Source organism: Parasteatoda tepidariorum, chromosome 6 (assembly GCF_043381705.1).
Source record: "Parasteatoda tepidariorum isolate YZ-2023 chromosome 6, CAS_Ptep_4.0, whole genome shotgun sequence".
Classification (NCBI taxonomy): domain Eukaryota; kingdom Metazoa; phylum Arthropoda; class Arachnida; order Araneae; family Theridiidae; genus Parasteatoda; species Parasteatoda tepidariorum.
In genome coordinates this window covers 53,157,797-53,177,607 of record NC_092209.1, presented here as the reverse complement: position 1 = coordinate 53,177,607, position 19,811 = coordinate 53,157,797, and the positions used below count along the sequence as shown (strand labels likewise).

The 19,811-nt window shown below is 31.1% G+C and overlaps 1 protein-coding gene and 1 long non-coding RNA gene across 4 annotated transcripts in view; one reads left to right on the top strand and one right to left on the bottom strand.

Annotated features, from left to right (window-relative positions):
* Nucleotides 1-19,811, top strand: part of LOC107438641 (transcription factor Sox-13) — a 555,886-nt gene that overhangs the window by 181,516 nt on the left and 354,559 nt on the right. Inside the window, exon 1 of one of the 3 annotated variants that reach the window (XM_071182382.1) lies at nucleotides 9,907-9,937. The exons of the other annotated variants lie outside the window; for them this stretch is intronic. The gene's annotated coding sequence lies outside the window, so the exon portion shown is untranslated. Of the gene's footprint in view, nucleotides 1-9,906; nucleotides 9,938-19,811 lie in introns of those variants that run through there. 3 annotated transcript variants of the gene reach the window in all.
* On the bottom strand, nucleotides 8-6,355 carry LOC107444094 (uncharacterized). Its single transcript, XR_001584077.3, has 3 exons — nucleotides 5,557-6,355; nucleotides 1,079-1,130; nucleotides 8-901 (listed from the first exon to the last, which is right to left on the bottom strand). It is a non-coding gene; the product is annotated as an uncharacterized lncRNA (long non-coding RNA).

Here is a 19,811-nt window from a genome sequence, read left to right as displayed (position 1 = left end):
CTTTGAATCACTTAAGAAATTTCATTCAAATAAAAATATTTAGTTTGTACATTTAAAATTCGTCCGTACTTTTTATTCTTAAATATATTACAATGAAAAAATAAAATTTAAGCCAGCACAAGTCTATTTTTAAGAGAACGCAGATGAAGTTACAGCTATCTTCAACTGATGAATTAAAACATTGTAAATTAAACATTTTATTGTGCAACAACGATGTATTTTGAATGAATATAATACGTATGAGGATTTATTTATTATGGTTCCTTATCATCTCAAGATAATAAGACACCAGGAAAACTTGACCAAATTCTTACATCATTGATACTTATTATTTACATATCAATTACTATACCTGATGGCCGATTTTTTATTGTGCTCTGTACACAAAACTGATACAACAGATTTCAAATTGACGAAACATATATTCTATAAATCTTCTGACCGTATGGAGAACACGCGTAATTCATTATTAAATACGAAGGTCATAACCAATATTGGATTTCGACAATGGAGGAGTCAGTCTTTAGGATTGTTTCAATTTCCTCATCACTTTTGTGTCTTCATTTCAATTATTCATTTTGTGAAAAATGAGTCTTCGTGTTCCTTATTTTCTTAATGAAAAGTTATTCAACTTCCTGCTTTTCTTGGCGAATGGACAGCTGTCATTCAGTTCCCCAACGTCAGTCGCCGGAGGAATTATTCTTTTGAGATTCTTTATTTTTTCCTCTTTCAGAAACAATAAACGTCTTTGTTTGTTTCCCGATTTTCGGCAATACATATTTACGAGCCTCTGACATTTTGTTTAACTGTCCTCATTCCATCTTTCATTCAATCTCAATGGTAATTATGTTTGTGTTTCTTTGTGGTGGCAACGATACAGCTGCAGACGATGTTTTATGATCTGAAAAGAAACGAATTTAATTAAAGGAAATTAAAACTAGCAGAAATAAATGCAATTGTTTTGTTAAAAATATAAATGCATTTCAAAATTGTGTTGATGACAAAAATTACAGTTTTATTTGAGAGAAATTAAAAATAAGCCACTTTGCATAAATTCGATTTAAAAACTAATCTTAACTGTTTCATTTCTCTTCATGCTAATGATATAAGAGCAGACAATATTCCACCATCTGAAAAAAAAAACGAATTTAATTTAAAAAATTAAAATGAAGGAAAATATTATTAAGTTGTTAAATATCGAAACAAGTTTTAAAGGAGAGTTGATTAAAAAAATTAAAGGAAAATGAAGAATAAACCACTTCGTATAAATGGGATTTGTAAACTTGCATGGGGCCTCATACCCCATTCTTTATAAATTATTTGTCAACTGAAAATTGTTTCGTATTTATTTTATTTTGAAATAAATACGAAGTAAAGTGAAGTGAAATTGTTTTGAAATAAATTGAAGTGAAAAAATTTGGGGAATAATAGCTACTACATTAACTATGAAAAAAATATTATTTTACAACCTTGAAATAATTTTTTTTTTCTTTAAATGAATCATATGTTAAAAGTTGCTTGCTTTATTTAGTCTCTTCTGAAATATTAAAAATAAAGAGAACATTTTCTTAACCATATACTTGTTTCTTCTATTAAAAGTCATTTTTAGATTATGTTAACATGTTTTGATAATTTTAGACCCTTGTCACCACTCTTTGTTAACAAAGTTTTTTTTTTTTTTTCAAATTTTTTCCCCAAATTTCCAAATTTAATTTTTCATAATTTACCCCTGATTTTGGATTTTTTTCTGAAACGGAATTTAGTAATCATTGTCAATATCTCTACTGTTTCTTATCAAAAATAATTAGTTCTTAAACATACTCTTTCTTAAACACATATATAAATATATACATAATATATAAGCAACCTAACTAAACAAGCGATTAATTATTGATTATAATGTTTTAATTTAAATTTATTAATTAAGCATACATATTAGTAATTAATCATATTTAAATAATCCTTTGATACTGCACTAAGAGAAAGGCTATGCAAGATTAAACTTTAGTTTACTATGTAAAACAGAAAACCATTTATTATTAAATAAGCATGCAATATATTTTCACAGGGGTAATATAGTTTCCTGCAAATTATCTATTCGTATTATAATACTCAAAATAAAACTTATGAAAAATATTTTTATGAGTTATTCATTTTGTGCTAACAAATAAGGAAATATTAGCATACGGGAAAAAATTGCAAAATGAATTTCAAGTCGTGAAGCTCAGTTTTGAAAATAATCCTTCTATGGGCAACTTTTCTGCATAAGAATCAAATTAGCAGCAAAAACACATTTACAGAAACAACTAGAACCATGATTCCTTTTAATACTAGTGTACCATTAAGGCCTTCTTCAAGTTTTTTTTTTTGCCGTTTTTTTCTGCCGTTTTTTTCTGCTGGCCACCTTTTTCTTGTAGTTGATAATCTTAAATTATTTCGCTTCCCATTTTATTTGTACTTTCATATAGTTCTAAGTTTTTCTCTTGATCTTGACCGCCTAGTTTTTCCTCTGTCTTAAAATTTTTTAACACTTTTTCCCGAGTCCATTATAAGTCCAAACCATTGAACTCCATTTATTTGTTTTATGGTTGTTACTATAACTGGTTTCTTATATTTTCTATAAATCTGTAGGTCCCCCAATGTCCACTCTCAAAAATTTCGCAGAAAATCTTCCATAAGAAAAATTTTCGGGAGTTTTCATATAAATAGCGAAACAATAACATTTTTGAACTGTTAAAACTTATATACATGCTTGTTTGCATTTTTAATCTACAACTTTGAAAATGGAGATATTTCCGTATCGTCAACTACAATCGCCAAGGTGCCAAATAGATCTTAAACTTGCAATTGAAAAAAAAAAAAAAACTTGTAGAAGTTTGCCCGGGGATGGCTACGAGTTATACCTTTTGAGTTGGTCCCTTTCTGTGATTTTTTTTTAATTTTTTTTTTTTTTAGTTTCTTCCGGGCCGTTGCCCGGCATTAACTCTGCCACAGATCACGATACGGACACCTCCCCTTACAAATCATACAAAAGTAAATGGTTATATTGTATATAATCATCTGACATATATGAAAATATAAACAGTGAAATTATTCCTGTATAAGCGATCCTTAACTACTTTTCTTCGTTAATATTTCACATTTTAAAATAGAGTTATTGATATTTTTTACAATCACCTAAGTGCACATACATGTGTAAATAATAAATAAGAAACAAGCTCTGTAAAATTTCTTGTTTAGCAACTGTGGAAGGCCAAAATAAGAGCAGACGCAATGTGTTCTTCCATTCTTATAAGAAAACGTGCATATTGTACGTAATTTTTTAAAAATTCAAAGGTCTTATTTTTTTTTTTTCTGCACAAAACTACAGATTTATCGTCAACGCCTGGCGGTTAATTATTCCTGTTGCCATTCTCAAATTACATTTCTCGGCACGATTTCCTTTTATAGCGCCAAACGATAAAAATGAAGAAGAAACGAGAAGGGGAAAGAAAGGCGCGAATTTAAAACAAAAGCTGCTCGCGAGCGTTCTGATTTAAAAGCGCGGCGTGCGCCCTTTTCTTTGTTGACTCGTTTTCCTTCTGATGCCCCGGCACTGTCGTAAAAAAGGGCAGGAGATGCGGCATTAAAGAATGAAGCAGTCGCTCCCCTCGAATAATTAGACGATCAACGACGCCGTAAGTCGTTCGAGCGAGCTAAGGTAAATAGTGAAAGCCGAAAAGAACGCAAAAATATTACTTAAGGGATGGTTTCCACATGAAATTATTACTTTAAAAAAAATTCATCATTTCGAACTTACGTCAAACGAAGGTAAATTTCCTGAAATACAAAAATTAACTTAAAAAATAAGATTTGTAAACGTAAATAAATGTATTAAAAATAAATGAATAATAGGTAAAAAAAATAAATAAATGATTGATAAAAATGAATAAATAATGGTTAAAAAATAAATAAATGAATTATAAAAAAAAACAATAAATAATAAAGAAAAAATTAAATAAAAGGAATAATGAATAATAAGAAAATGTATCGTAAATAAAAAATGAATAAATAATAAATGATTAAATGAAATAATAAATAATAGGTCAGAAGTATATAGTATATAAAAATTGAACGATGGATATATAATAATAAAAATGAATCGAAAATAAATAAATAAACGATAAATAATTAATAAATAAAAACTTTTCCTTTCAACAGAACTGTTACAAAATGCCTGGGTCCCTGAAGAATTGGATTCCCTTGACTTTTAGCCTTCTGATAAATCTAGGTACCTACTATGCAGGTTTAAAATATCAATGACAAATAAATAAATAAAATTATATAATTATATTATTAAGAAAGTAATTTATGAAAAATATCCTCCTCTATTTATCTAGTTATCAAAGTTCGGTTCTATTAGTTATACTAATTAGATTCATAATATTTAATACAATTATTTATTAATCGCATTGTGAAAGAACATATATAAAAATAACATGCGCTAAATTGTTTTTTCAAAAAAAAATTCTGAAATTGTGCAGTCCATTGTCGTGATGTTTAGATTTCTTTAGCAATTTATTATTCAGAACTTAAAATGCAATTGAATTCTTGTAGCTCGAGATGTGAAGTGGTTATGCCTAACTACGTGATTTAAATCAGATTTAATTGGATATCTGTAATTGACGTCATGCGTGTGTGTTGAGCTTGATTGGTTCCTGAATCGACAAATGCCCCAATTTACCTACGATGACGTCACTTACAGATATCCAATTAACTTACAAGAATAATAAACTGCAAACTATGCTGATATTTGTCTTTGTCTCAGATCAATGTTTAGAATAACTTGGTAAAATATTAGGTTTGAGTAAATTTGTTTTCCAGAATCCTCTGTAATCTGCTGCACTTTTTAAGGGGGATTTTTGTAAATCGTACAAAAACGCAAATGTTAGTCTACTGTCCAAATAAGTTACACATTTGAAGTTAACTTAAGCTACAGTTACTTTTATCAAGAGCTAAAATAAAATTTATTAACAATTTGAAAGAAATTTTTGTTTTATATTTTTATTTAAAAAAAAAAGAGAAAAAAATATTTATGATTTTTTTTTTTAATATTAATTTTTGTTTTGACTTGTAAACATTATATTTTGCTTGCTTGAGCCTTATTTTAATTCTTCTTCCTCTTACTTATATTCTTCTTATTATTATTTATTCATTTTATTATTCTGATTTTTAATTTTATTATTATTGTTATCATTTATTCGCTAAAATTTTTTACTATTCTTATTATCGTTATTATAAAGAACATACAAGAAAAATTTCAAAAAAAAAAAAAGAAAAAAAAGACGAAGGGCATGCAAAAAGTTTAGAAAAATATTTCGAAATAAATCATCTACTACTGCAAATAAGCGCCACAATTGAATCATAAAGCACCTATTTTATTATGAAGAACATTAACTGTTTGATATTTTTTATTATATGCTTGAAGTAAAATTTACTGTTATTTAAAATCAATCCAATTAATTGCATAAATAAGAAACAAAATAAGTAAAATATTTTTCCAAAATATATAGCTACCTTAAACTCTACTTCAAGAAAATACTTTTTTTTTCTTCATAGTTTTCATATATCACTAGCAAACATCAAGATAAGATAAACGATCCGATTTCTTGATTTTGAATCCATTTTTCATCCTTTACTTTCCCACAAACGACGTATAATGAATAAATTGATATATGTATACTTTGCGACATTAAATATATAAGGACGCTCATAAATTACCCAACGCGACAACGTTTCAGCAATCGAGATCTACCATATGCGACATTGTTGACGTGAAAAAAACGTCAAATAGACGGATATATGATGTTTTGTATTTTCCAAAAGATCGTAGCGTGGGCGATTGTTTTAAGAACAACTCACGGTGGGGGTAGACCTGAATTACGCGACCTGGGATGCTTTGTTTTCGGTTTCAAAGTCATCTCTTGTCTTGCGCACTTGAGATACGACATTTTCCCTTCTAGTTTGCCTTTTGTTTTCAACTGTCATCTCTGTTGACAGGAATACGCGAAAAAAGAAATATTCGAGAAAGTAAGGGGACCCCCTGCACATCAAAATTTAAGTTATGGGTAGGGAAGGGTGGCAGTTTCCGCTATAAAGAAGTCGCTTTGAACGACTAACGCCCGTCGTAAGTAGGCTTCGTGGGACAGGTATGAAAACAAAGAGTAAAGAGTTTGCAAATACAGCTTCAAGATAGATTTCGAAACGAAAAAGGATTTTGAAAAATCCTTTCATTTTTATTTTTTCTTTCTTTCTCAACTACGTATATTTTAGTTCTCTTTCTAGTTTTGCCCGAATTGTTAGTCGAAAAATAATAATTAGGAAAAATCAAATCTTTTTTTCTCCGACTATGTTTTTATTAACTCGCTTTTTCTATCTGTAGCTAGAGCTTTTTAAACCCCTGCCACAGTGCTGTACCTGATAATAATGCTAGTTTAAATTGTTTCTCGGCTCCTACAAGCAAAATTTATCATTTTATTTATTTATTTTGTCCCAAAGCGAACTTATCGCAAGGACACGGTTCCCAGTTGAACATCGAAGTCAAGCATCATTGGCTGCGGGCTGTGAGCGGGTCTGTGTTCATTTTGAGCTACCTGCGTAGAAACCGAGGGTGCACTGCGTAGGTCCTCGTTAGTCTGTTCTACCGTCAAGTACTACCAAACAACCAAAGCGGGTAAGCTACCCTCTCTGCAGGGAAAAAAAATTGCGATGGCTTACCTTTGGATCATTCCCAGGAATGTTTTCCAGACGGACACCAATAGCTAATTCTTTAGCTCTAGTGTGACTTAAGTAAAATATCTAGTTACACTTTTTTATTTTATTTATTTATTTATCGTCAAGCGAAATTATGAAAATTTTCAACTTACCAGGTTTCTAAGCACTGCGTCTCATGATTATTCAAATTTTAATCTTTTCCCAACTACTACAAGCAGAATCAATATCGCCATTTTATAGCTAAATACAGAAAAATAACCTTTTTTTTCCAGAATTTCTCCGTATATTTAACGGTTTAAGACCGTTTTATTGACAATACAATTTTTCTCCGTTTCTCACAAAAATCACAAACTGCTTGAAATCGTCAGTTGAAATTTTAGTTTTTGGCATGCAGTTTTGCGTTCCGTAATATAACTTTTAACTCTTATTTTTTTATGCTTGTTCTAACCTTTCAGCAATTACTTGATGATTTTGAACACCGAATGAATAAAACTGCTATCCGACTTTATTGTTAATTTGCACAATATTGAAGCGAAATTCTCAGTATCACAATGTCTTCATAATGAGAGTCAGTGTGACGATGACGTCGTAATGAGAGCCATAGATACCCGTTCATGGGGTGGGCTACATTCACACATCACACCCAGAGAGAAAGTTCCATGCCCTGAGCGGGATTCGAACGCGCAGCCAGTGACTTCAAAGTCAACTCCACAGTTAATAAAACAGCATAGCTAAAAAAAAAAAAAAAAAAAAAAAAAAAAAAAACCCAAAAAAAAAAAAAAAAAAAAAAAAAAAAAGAAAAACGTGTTCCTTTATAGTAAAAGTCTGCTGAGACAACAGATTTATTTTTGTTTTAAAAACTTGTTTTGTTCCGGTAATAAACCAGTCTATAAAAGTTACTATTGCTTCCTAAAAGCTGCAGAAAAGACTCTATTTTTATTTTATAGTGAATCATAATTTTTTTTACTGTTTTTTCCAAGTGATCAAACTAACAAAAACACAACCAAAGAGCAGATTTTTTTAAAAACTTTTTTTCTCATTTTTATTTTATTTATTTATTTTTTATCACCATTACGCAGGAAAGCAATGTGAATGAGAATAAAACTGACGAAGTCAAAACTAAAGTGCAGATTTTTATTTTTCTTATTTTGTTTTATTCTATTTATTTATTTTTTACTTTTTTATTTTTTTATCAAGATAACGCATGATGAAAGTGTGGCTCTAACCATTTAACCTCACATGTGGCAGTTTTCGCACCCGAACCCGATCTATAACAAACTTTAACATGCTCTATTTTTGTTCGAGCTTTTGATGCCACGATGACGCCAAATCCATAATTAGCGACATTGATAATTTTCAAAAGAAAATACAAACAGTTTCCTTTCTTTCTCGGTGTATGAGAGATTTCTAGAAGCATTATAAGCTTTTCGAATTGGGTAAAACTAAAATTTCCCCAGCGGAATGCTAACTTTCTTAGATTCTGAAACTCTCGCCTTTTTACAAAAAGACAGAGATTAAAAAAAAGTTAAAATATTAATGACTACATAGTTTAGAAAATATAAGAATTCAGGGGGTCACGTTACCTAGCAGCGAAACAAGAGCCCTCATTCGACCAATATTCACGAGTCTTGGCTCAATAAGGGTTCAACGGGCCGTTATTTTCCAATATTGGCCCTATATAGAATTGTCCGATTCACCTGATATCTTACAGCCACTTTACAACCAATATCTGCCCTATATAGAGAGAATTGTCAAATTCACCCGATATTTTGCAACCACTTTACAATCAGTATCAATCCTATTCAGAATTGTCCGATTCACCTGATGTATTACAGCTTCTTTACAACCAATATCGGCTTTATATAGGGGGAATTGTCAGATTCACCCGATATTTTGCAACCACTTTACACTTTACAATCAGTATCGATCCTCCAAATTATTACAAATGCAAATGAGTATCGTTCTAAACTTTTAGTACGCAATTGTAATGTTTAGAAAAAAGGAGGAAAAAAAAACAAGCGGAGATTTATATATATATATATANAGATTTCAAATTATCCTTGTTTTAATTAAAATAAGCCAATTGTATTTATGTTGATATATATATATATATATACTATGCATAAAATAGAGAAGAAGCGCAAGTTGAATGCTTATGTAAAGTTAACCATAAAGCAACATGATTCTACGTTTAAAAAATACTATGGTCAAAGCTATCAGAATATCGTCAAATTTACCGTGTCTCTGTCTCTCTGAGCACCAAAAAGTTCGGTAATTTTTATGATAAAATTAACAAGATAATTCGATAATATGTCATAAAATTTGGTAAATGTGGTAAAATTTAGGAATTTTATCATGATTCCTTTGAACATGGTATAAAATCCATTTCTTCAGTTAAATTTACTTTTAAAATTTCGTAATTTCTTACTAAAGGGGTGATAAGAAGAACTATAATTTTGAAAATCAGAATTTCCGACAAACCATTATTAAATGAATGGTTTAAGCACCATATATTTTGATTTTTAACACCAGAATTATGGCTTTTTGTTTAGCAGAAATGTCATTACTATACAATGCGGAAATTTTACACGAAATGTTTTTAACAGATTTACAAGAAATTACTAAAATTATTGTCTCGTGGAGTTACTGTAGATGTATATGGTCCTAAAATTTCTTAGTGCACAAACGTAATGTTTTTAAGAGATTTTTCTTCTATTTGTTCATGGTCATTTGCATACGTCACAACTGCGGTTTATTTTATCTACAACAAGGCATCTACCCCTTCTTTTACTCCGCAGTAAAATGATTTGTGAAGAACAATTTTAGTTTGGGAAGAAATTTTTCTCGACGGCTGTCACATCTTCTTCTTCTGAACCTCTTAAAACACTGAATTATTAGAAGTAGCGCTGTCTAAATTTAGCGGCTTCGAAATAATTTTAGACAGTGTTCTTCCCGAAATAGCATCGTGTAGTCATTGTTGGAACACCCCTTTAGACCCAGAAATGATTTCGATAACTAAAAATAAACACCCCCGAAGATGTGAATGAGCTGGTGGATGAAGCCCGCGGGGGGACATTTTTGCGGTTTATTCTAATGCTATTTCTTTTTTTGTTGATATTTTTGACACTCCAAACACCGTTTCGCATTTGTGAAAGAGAGGAAGACTTTGACGGATCTGTTTCAGGTAAATATGTATATACGTTTGCATTTACTGCTTTTTGGCCCATGGCTTCATTGCAGACTGTACTAATCCTTTCTTTACGCATCGGGGGAAAAAATGTTCGAAATGTCACCCTACTCCCAAACAGAACAAATGAAACAAATCACGCTAAAATAGTTTTGAAAACGAATTTTACCCCTCTTTATGAAGTAATTAATAGTTGTTTCAAAGCAGTGTATCATGAACATTAGCCTATTGACAAGAGTTTCTCGAAAAATTACAATATTTCTTTCTTTTTTTTCTTCTTTTTTTTGAACAGCCGAACCAATTTTTAGATTACGACTATTAATGTTCAAGTCTGCTGCCTTATAATTTTGCACTCAACCCTGAAGACAAGGGAACTCGTAGATTAAACATTGGGTCAAACTAGCCCTTGTGGAGGACTTTTTTTTTAAAAAAAACTCGCATTTGCTTTACATGGAGAAGAAAACACGAAAACCTCCCATGCTCAGCCTGGTCCGTATTGTCGATAAGGAGACTCTAACCCATGATCAGTATACCACTGAGGATATTTTACGTCAGCACTGTGATTGGTGCGAGCCAGGAGCAGAATTAATATAAACCAGCCAACTCTGAAATTCGAACCTGAGGCACCTCATCCCGTAAGCCACTGTGGCTCACAAGCAACAGCATATATTTTTTTATGTTGCTTAATAATATTTAAAGTCTTTATTTTTCAAATTAATTTTAATTAAAAAATAATTTACTGCGCGAAGTGCTACTATTTTGCATACCGCCGGATTAAAACCACTTATCTTATACAAATAAATGCACCAAAGTAATAGGTTGCTAGTTTAGGCACCATTATTTGCACGCAAATAATTATTGGCCAAACAGTTTTAACTTCATAGGATCCTATAGCTTGACTGCTTATATTAATTTATCGCTAACTATGAACAATCTATGATCTATATAATGGGTTTTACGCAATGAAAAGACATCTACATGCTTAGTAGTTTTAAACTTAAACAGAAGAGAAAAGAGCTGCCGAGTCAAAGATTGGTATCAATTCGTCTAAGGTTTTTTTCAAGCAAAACTTAATCACATGGTAGACCCACCCTTATCAGGCAGGTTTTGATCATTTTGTATTAAGTAACTGCCTAATTGGGTTAGGTCCTACCTTAAACATTTTGAAAATTGGTCCGTATTAACGTAGAAACTTGTTGCAACCTTAACAAAGGGTTAAACTTAATCAAATGTTCTCTTCAACGCAAGCCATTTTACAAAATATAATAAAAAAAATTATTTTTAGTTTGCACGATAATATGGTACAACTAGGTAATATGATTCAAGTAGAGTCATAGTATTGGTTGCAAACTGAAGATTGTAGCAAATTTTAACGTTACAACAGGCACCAAAGTTTTTATACTTATAGAAATAGATCAACAACCTACAAAGAACCTACAGTCTAGAAGCAGAAAAAAAGCATGAAAATCTCCCTTTTTTAGCCCTATGACAACGGGACAATCATTAAACTCTGAGGGATATTTTATGCTATCAGATAAGGATACTGGCAAAAATGGTCTACACTACCTCTTACACTTAATTTGGGTGAGCAAATTTTCCCTTGACCAAGATTTATACTCAAAATTCTTCTCTAAAGAGAAGATCTTAATTTTTTTGAGCGAATATCATGCATGGCTGGAGGCAAGTGAAATCTGACTGTAGAAATTGGGTGAATGCCACCGCACTCTGTTTGCTCCGTTTAATAAACTCGTGGTAAGAAATCGCTTATAATGCGTTCCTTAAGAGAATTCTAAACAGTTAGTAACAGTTTTGATGAACGATTCATATGTTTGGTTCAATTTCACTTTAGTACTTAAGTAATTTGCGGTTTCAAAGTTAAAAAACTGACGAAAATTTCACTGTAATATGCTGCATTATTTGTCGAAAACGCTTTAGACCGAAATCTCCAATGATGAACTGTAGATGCAATCTTAAATTTGTACAGTTGTGCAAAATCACTGATTTTCAATTGGAAGACATAAAAAAACTTTTTTTTTCTTCCACATTTATGTTTTAATACTAAATGTCTAAAACAAGTATGTAATAGTACTCTTAAGTATATGTAATAGTACTCAAGTATGTAACAAGTACTATTTGGGCAAAGAGAATAAAAAAGCCACTTGAAGCAAAGTTATAATTTTGGACTATATGCGCCATCTTGCCGTGAAGAATTGTCTGGGCTTTAAAACAGATAAATTACTTAAATATTTTTAAAAATTTACAATTTAGTAAAAATTTTCCCCCAGATGAAAATTAGCAAAATCTAAATACCCTATTCCTATTTTTTGCAAATTTTATGAGCCCAGATAATTTAGCATTGAAGTAAGTATTCAAATATTAAAAAATTAGACGACAAATGCTTTTTACTTTTCAAAACTGTGGCTTTTCTCCATATTGACGTTTTGCGCCATTTTCAAAATAGGCACGGGCTAAAGATAGGCTAAACTTGACCTAGGAGTCATGAGCAACTGTTCCAAATCTACAGCAGTTATAAAAGTAATATGTTATTCGTGAAAAAGCATCATTTCAAGAGACAACAGAGTTTTCGAAAGATATAATGCATCTACCGTAAGTTTTAAAAATGAAGCAATCTTGTTGAATAGAAAAAGTACAACTCATTAACATATTGTTCAGCTAAATCTCGCACCCTAAAGCATTATTTATTAGCATAAACTTGTATCTAAACTAACAAGCAACTAACTTAATTTATATTAATCTACAACGTTTACGTAACTCATTTATGAAACGTTGTGGTTTAGTATTAAATGAAATATCGGGTTATAGGTATGTTTATAGATTAGTTTTAATCTGAGAAATAATTGCTTTTGCTGAAAGTGAACTTCTATGGAATCATGTGTAAATGATTCGTAGTTCTCCATTTTAACAATGTTGCTTAATTTTTGCTTATCGCTTTCAAGCAGAAACATTAACACATTGAAACCTTTTTAAAATTGATCATGCATTGGAATTTTTGCATCTTTCGGAAAAAATAAGCTTGAAATCACAATCAAGCCTGAACTTTTAATCAAAGTTATGTTACTTATAAGCAATACAACCTTAAGCTTCTTATTCTTCTGTTTTTTTACTTTTTTTCGAAAGGAGTGAGTTATCGTGCTTATTAGTTATGAAGCAGGGGTGGCCAAATCGTGAACCATGTGCCAATTTTTCCAAGTAGAGTTTCAGCCGGCTTATGGGAAGTTTCATTAACTTCCTTAATTTATCTTCTTTTTTTTTAACTTTATTCAAACTACTATTCTACATATTAAGCAAAAATATTATAATAATATGGATTAACCATAATTTTGGTTAAAAATGTAGTTTACGTAAAAAAAAAATTTAATATTTTCTTTTTTTCTTATTTTTGGGAGGAAAAACCATTATGAGAAATCGCCCCCTGATGTGAATGAAATAAATCTTTTTATGAAAATTCAAATAAATGGGAGGAAATTATAAATGGAATGGAAAATATTATCTTATAATTATTGTTTCTTTAACCTTAACAAAAAAATGACAAAAAAACATTATAAAAAATTTCTGGAGTGAAAATGTTAAATACAACTGCCATTATCACTCAATCTGAAAACATTCTATTTGTAGCGTGACCAGAACCTCTTCAATGTAGAGTTTAAATATCATTTAGCTCTTTTAATACATAACCTTCCTATTCCTTCTTTTCTTATTGCGTTACACATGAGAAAGCTTGTCATGCAGCTAATTTTAAGTTCCGCCTGCAGATGGCGGTAGTTGTCTCGAAGCTCCCTTATTAACTTCGAATTCACTCTCCTCTTGTTCCCCGTTTCTACGGTGTCATTTTTGTTATTTAGTTGTAAATCCTAGTTTGTTTGTCCGAATTAATTCGATGATTTTTTTCCAAACGCTAAGCTGTTGTTGCATATTGCGTGAAATCTCTGTTTTCATATATTCTTTATCAATAAGAAAAAAATTTATGAGGAAATACCTAACGTATCTTTCATATTTTACAAACAGTCAGCAGTATAATCCGAATACTTTGTTCAACAATATGCTATCCGAAAAATATCTTGATCAACAATATATTGTTTAAAAAATGCCTTTTTCAACAATAGGTAATCCAAAAAGTGTCTTGTTCAACTTCTTTTTACTGTCCAAAAAGTGTTTTGTATCAAAGCGATTAGAATGTTTTATTCAAGAGCCTCAAACAATATAACTCTTCTAAAACGGAAAGTAAGAAAACGATTTTTTAAATACTCCATTAAAAAATCGTTTGCACAAAAGAAATTGTTTTATTTTTCTCAGTTTAAAATCACATTATTATTATCTCTTCTCTTATGTAAAAAAAAAGAAAAAGAGAGAAAAGAGAATCTATAGGTTCGTACGAGTTAGTGTCGTGTTAAAAATGTAGTACTAAGGGCAAAGGTACTGACTTTTAGAAAATATTTATTTGAATACCTTTTCCTCATTCATTTGTGTTATTATATTCATTTGTGTTATTATATTCCTGAGATCACGATTTTTGAGCTAGTGTTTAGAATTTTTTTTCTTATAAAGTTTTTATAATTTTCATATTTTCCCTAATATTAGACCATTGTTGTAATTTAAATGTAAATGATTTAAATGTTTAATTATTTAAAAAGGATAATACAAAGATGCTAAATGAAACATTTTGATTATTGTTGGAACATAGAAGTAGATATTTTTGTTTTTAATTGCAAAAATATCTACATCTAATTTACAATTTAAGTATTAAATTTTTCAAAAAACAATTTAGAAAGTAAAACCTTGAACAAAAATGAAAGGTTTTTAATGAACACATTTTTACGTCAGGGAGTTTAAAAGAAAGTAAAATCCCGAAAAGGTAGTTTAATTTCGATTTTCAACTATTGCATTGGAAATAAATCAAAGTAAAATACTCAAAAGCATTTAACTTTAACATCAACAACTTTTTTTTAAACAACTTCTGATCTATTTTTAAGTATATATTATAATATACATATTTTGATCTATATTTAAATCATAATTACAATGATTATCTCCTTGCGTTATTTATTATTATTCCATAAAGTATTTTCGTTAACTAAAGAACTAAAAAAACAAATATTTTAAGTATTAAGATTACATTAAATTAACTATTATCATGCCAATCATATATTTTGAGCAAAAATTTACATGATAATGATATAATTTCGGCGGCATTTGTTGTTTTCGCACTTATTTTGTTTCCGAATATACTTCCACCATTAAATGGTTTCGATGTTATATATATATGCCAAACCTCTTCTTTTACTTAGGAAAAAGTTATTACTCGGGATGCATTGTATTTTGCTCTTTAAGTACATAAACATTTTATATGGATGGTATTAAATTAATTATTATTGGTATTAATTTCAATGTTTGGATAACCGTTTCTTATTTTTTCCCACCTCCTGGAATTTTTAAATGAAACATTTGTAATTAACGCGTTGACTGCGTCGCCCATATTCGGGTGATGCAAAGTTTCTGATCGGGCGGCGTCACCTACAATTGAGTGACAGCAAAGTTTCTGATCGGACCGCGTCACCTACAATTGAGTGACAGCAAAGTTTCTGATCGGGCGGCGTCACCTACAATCGAGTGACAGCAAAGTTTCTGATCGGGCAGCGTCACTTACAATCGAGTGACAGCGAAGTTTCTGATCGGGCCGCGTCACCTACAATTGAGTGACAGCAAAGTTTCTGATCGGGCCGCGTCACCTACAATTGAGTGACGGCGAAGTTTCTGATCGGGCCGCGTCATCTACTATCGAGTGACAGCAAAGCTTCTGATCGGGCTGCGTCATCTTCAATTGAGTGACAGCAAAATTTCTGATCGGGCCGCGTCATCCACATTCGGATGACAGCGAAGTTTCTGATCGGGCCGCGTCACCCGTATTGAGGAGACGTTTATTTGACTACTTGCGAAGGATATTCGTATGTATTTGAAAAGGTATTTCACGGCATGTAACAAAACTATTGAATTGTTATAAAAATAATACAAAAATGATTTATTAAGAAAATTATTGTGAGCCTCGTAAAAGCTTTCTTGTTCACTGCTATTCAACTCACTAGGAAATAATTTCTAAATTATTTTTTTTTTTGAAATTTCAACGAATTAGGGTAAAGATTTTAAGTCCTCTTTACTCGGCAAAGATTCAAACTGATCGTGTAAAGTGGCGAGATGAGAAACAGGTGCGGACACAAATAAACAGACATGATACCATGGAAACAAACGGGACGAGATATTATTCTTGTGACCACCAGAGACTTGTATTATTTTATATTATATCCGTTGTTTAACAGCCGACCCAATTTTGGGTTTAAGACTACTAATGTTCAACTCAGTAGCCTTGTCATTTTGAACCTTTCCAGAAGACAAGGAAACTCCTGGATCAGTACCCCCAGAGGTAGGATTTGTTATGGAGAAACATGGAAGACTTTGTGACTCGACAGATTTAAGGTGCATCAGTCACCATTTACTACACGGGGAGTCTTCAGCCGGAGGGGATCGAACCCACCCACTTTCGGACATGGGCCCAGTGCCCTACCAACCAGGCTATCCCGGCCTCTAGATTCGCATTATTAAAAATCGGTGGGAGTACTTTGCCGAATACGATTCGCGCAGCGGTACTCGTGGCCTGAAGAAGATTTAACTGTAAATGCGTGAGGCAGCTAACGTGTTAAACATTGAAATAATGCTTACTATACTAACTTGTTTTCTATTGTCTGTCTTGTGTGAAAAAAAATTTGACTGAACTTTAGTAGGGATTTTCTCTTGATTTATGCAAATCAAAAAAGTTTGTAGTAACGAAAGTCTTATGTATGTATTGATTTCCATGTGAGTTGCTGTAAAAAAAAAAGAAAGAAAAAGAAAAAAAGAAAAAAAAACTCTGATTTGTTTTGTTAGTTTTAGTTCATTTATTTTGATAGATAAATCTGGCCATGAAAGCTAAATTTCATGGAACTGGCTATTTAACGTCTGTTTTACGTCCCAAACTGATTGTTGCTTTTATCTCAAGCAATGTTGCTTGCTTCTTAAAATACAGTCTAACACCGCTATAATGAATAATATAGCGTAACATAGTAAACACTATATTGTAGTGAACATTTTTAGTGGTCCCGTCCAAACTGCTATCGAACTAATGTTATTTCATAGGCTTAAGCAGCTAACATGTTATTTCATATGCTTGATAGTGAACAGCTAAGAAACCAGTAGTGACGAATCGGTTGAACAGAAATTCCAATTTCTAATTGCATCCTTCTTCAAAAATAAGGAGATAATAAAGAGATATACTCCTAAAAATTTCGAAAATTAGAAATATAAATGTCTAAAAATATCCATTATTAGGAGACAGCCACGTCGTTATATGGATAACATTATGAATGTTATTTAACATTCCGATAAATGTATGGAGAATATTTTGAATGTTATTTAACATTCCGATAAATATATGGAGAATATTTTGAATGTTATTTAACATTCAATGTATACGAATTAAAGAAGAAAAAGTTTTGAATATATGTTTATTTTTTGCCATACATTAAACTGAAGCAGAAGGAAGCGAAAGGACCAGTCCTCTTTCGCTAGACCATCTTGTTCACTTTCAAACTATGCTTATTAAAATTGATTCAGCTTAAATTTGGTTCTGTGCTTTCAAATGAATCGAATTGAATAATGGTTTTCAAATACACTGATTTACTGACAAAATATCTTTCGCAGTATAGTAAAATGTTCTATTACAAATTAGTATTTTATTTGGGATATATCAATATTTATTTTTCAGTAAGGCTTAGATTGAAATAAAATTTTTTTAGGTTTTTTTAATATACTTTTATGAGTTGTAATAAACGACTATTTAATAAGTTATCAATGTTGTCTCCATTATCTCCATGGCTTGTCCACACTAGCCCTGTGTAGTGGGGGTTTTGTGTGGACAAAGCAACCTTTTTTTTAAAGAAGATTATTATGGAAAACCTAAACAAATTTGAAGTTCTAGATATGAACCATAATGCAGGTAAACGTCCAAATTATAGTTAAAAAATACTTCATCAGGCAAAAATTATAATATTAAATATTGATTTTCGACAACTTTGTAAAGAATATCCACTTTCCCCAACATCTTTCTATTTAATACCATAAAGTATTATAACATAGACATATATTCGATAGAATATTTGACTACCTTCACTTTTCTAAAAATATTTTCTGATACCATAAAGTATTACAACATAGATATATATTCGGTAGAATATTTGACTACCTTCACTTTTCTAAAAATATTTTCTGATACCATGAAGTATTGCAACATAGATATATATTCGGTAGAATATTTGACTACCTTCACTTTTCTAAAAATATTTTCTGATACCATAAAGTATTACAACATAGATATTTATTCGACATAATATTTGACTACCTTCACTTTTCTAAAAATATTTTCTGTTCGTAAATAAATTGCCATCAATCGATGTCTTTCCGATCAGCCGTCCCAATCAAAGCCTGAGGCTGGTAATTCTCTTCCAACGAACAAAGAGATCAGAAATTAAACAAGAAGATAATTGTGATCCCAATATCAGATAATGTAAAAAAAGAATAGCACCTTTCATCGACTCCATTATCTCTTACGCCACTCCGTCGATTTCCATAACTGCTGACCCCCCGGGAATAATGAGGAAAAAAAAAAGGGGGTTCTGAAAAACCACCCAGGGTCACTTTTTTACTCACCTGCGAGATGGAATGCAGGTAAAGAAGGTGAACGGTCGGTGGAAGTAATTGGCTATCAACACAGACAAAAGGTTAATTTTTGTGAGTGTCGTCGTTCATTCTTTTTGTCTTGCATTTGAAAACTCTTAAGCATAACTTAAGTGATTTGAATTCAACGAATCTCGTTAGTTCGAATAATCACATCAATTCCTAAGATTCGTAACAGTATTTTAAACCATAAATCAAATCTGCTAACCAACTATAAATCAAATCTATAAATCAGACGTCCAGCACTGAACTGATCGTGAAGACACGGTACTCATTAGAACACCGAAGTCAAGCATTACTGGCTGCAGTCAGTAAGCGGGTGGGTGACCACTTTGATCAGCCTGCGAAGGAACCGAGGGTGCGCGGTATCGATCCTAGTTAAACTGTTCTACTGTGAAGTGGTCGACTTCGCGCGCATGTCTTCCGGCTACCAAAGCAGGGGAGCAATCCCCTGCACAGAGGATCAAAATTGCATGTCTTCGGATCCTCCTCAGGGATGTTTCAGAGACCGTCGCTAATAGCCCATTGTGCAACTCCAGTGCTGCGTAAATAAAGTACTTACATATAAATCAAACTATAATCAAAATTAAACTGAAATCAAATCAAACTATCTATAAATCAAATCAGACTATAAATAAAATAAATCAAACTGTAAATAAAATAGATCAAACTGTAAATAAGATCTATAAATTAGATTTGAAACAGGTTGAATTTTCAATACGTATTACTCACCAAAATTAAGTTTAAATTTTGAAATAAATTTGTACACGAGTGCTTATTATTTGTCAATAAAGTTTTGTAAAATTTCAAAATCAGAAATTAAAAATTTAAACAGTAGGAGAGAGAGAGACTGCAATGCGTGAAAACAAAACTATGCTGTTACACGAGAAAAAAAATATTACATAGGTATTTGATGATTGCGTGTTTTCGACGACGATATAGGTTTAATCAACGATATATCAAATCTGCTAACCAACTACAAATCAAATCTATAAAGCAGACTATAATCAAATTAAACTATCTATAAATCAAAGAAGATTACAAATCAAATCAAACAAACTAAATTAAACTATAAATCAGATTTGAAACA